General features: G+C 36.7%; 1 pseudogene; it reads left to right on the forward strand.

Moving 5' to 3' along the window:
* The first annotated feature begins 881 nt into the window (after window positions 1–881).
* Window positions 882–1,031, forward strand: LOC118677773 (annotated as a pseudogene).
* The last annotated feature ends 276 nt before the right edge of the window (window positions 1,032–1,307 follow it).

Below are 1,307 nucleotides of genomic sequence, written 5' to 3' on the forward strand. Positions count from 1 at the left end.
CCAGAAATGCAAATCTAGAAGCAGTTCAAAGTCACCTATCTTCAACAACCTCAATTACTCAGACAAGAAAAAAATAGGAAACAAGGATTTTTGTAAAAAGCACAAACTGCTGCTCTGGCTCCAAGGCCCCTTGCCAAGGGCAAGTACAAATCTTAATTGTCTTCTCCAAAGGCTTAGGCCCGCTCCCCACAGAGGCTGGCGAGCACAGAACAGGCCTAAGCTATCAGTCGGACATCCCCCCTGAGGGCTCCCTGACTGCGAGAGGGAGCAGGCTGGGCTGAGGGACCAAATCTTGTGCACTGGGCCTCTAATTTCCAAATAAGATAAAACACTGAAGCATTAATTGTTAAATAAGTCAACGTTGATCTACTTTTGTTTTCTTACAGAGAAAGTTAAAAGGTAAATTTGAATCTGTTTTAATGAATGTTTTGTACTTTGGTGAGGAAACATGTTTCTAAAAATTATGAAGTATATTTGCCAATGAAAGAACCCATAGGTTATTAAATATATTTCCAGAGGTTATTAAATATATTCATAAATTTGCCAATCTAAAGAATACTGATGCCCTAGCTGGTTTGGCTCAGTGAATAGACCCCTCAGACTGAAGGGTCCCAGGTTTGATTTTGGTCAAGGGCATGTACCTCGGTTGTAGGCTAATCCCCAGCACTGGTCAGAGTATGTTTGGGAGGCAACCAATCTATGTGTCTCTCCCACATCGATGTTCCTCCCTCTGTGTCTCTCCCTCTCTCTTCTACTCTCTCTAAAAATCAATGGAAAAATATCCTCTGGTGAGGATTAACAACAACAAACAAAAAAGCTGACTGCTTCCTTTTTTAGCTGTCATTATAAATTAAGGTTTATAAGGGTTAAGAATGCAAACTAGCTTTGCGCAGTGGCAGTATCGTAGCCAATGAAGTTTATCCGAGGCGCAATTATTGCTAAAAAAAAAAAAAAGAAAAAAAAATGCGAACTAATATGGAAGAAATAATATTTTGGAGTTTAATAACATCTCATGGAGTTTTCATGAGCAATCTAAACATATTCTGGTAAAACTTTTTAGCAATAATTATATGATAAATGTATTTTAAGATATACATTAAAAGAAGATACAGGAATGGAAATCCATTTTTGGTAGAATTAAAAGAAAATTGTCTACCTAAAATAAGTTGGTTATTTGAATAAGAAGAGACAAACCAAAAGGCACAGGAAAACTGTAGGTTTGTAAAAAAGAAATCTTGAGAAATGAATTCTGTGTGTGGTCAAGCTAAATAAGATTAAAGTGAATTTAATTAAATAAGCGGATTGAA

This window comes from Myotis myotis, unplaced genomic scaffold, assembly GCF_014108235.1.
Source record: "Myotis myotis isolate mMyoMyo1 unplaced genomic scaffold, mMyoMyo1.p scaffold_m19_p_2, whole genome shotgun sequence".
Classification (NCBI taxonomy): domain Eukaryota; kingdom Metazoa; phylum Chordata; class Mammalia; order Chiroptera; family Vespertilionidae; genus Myotis; species Myotis myotis.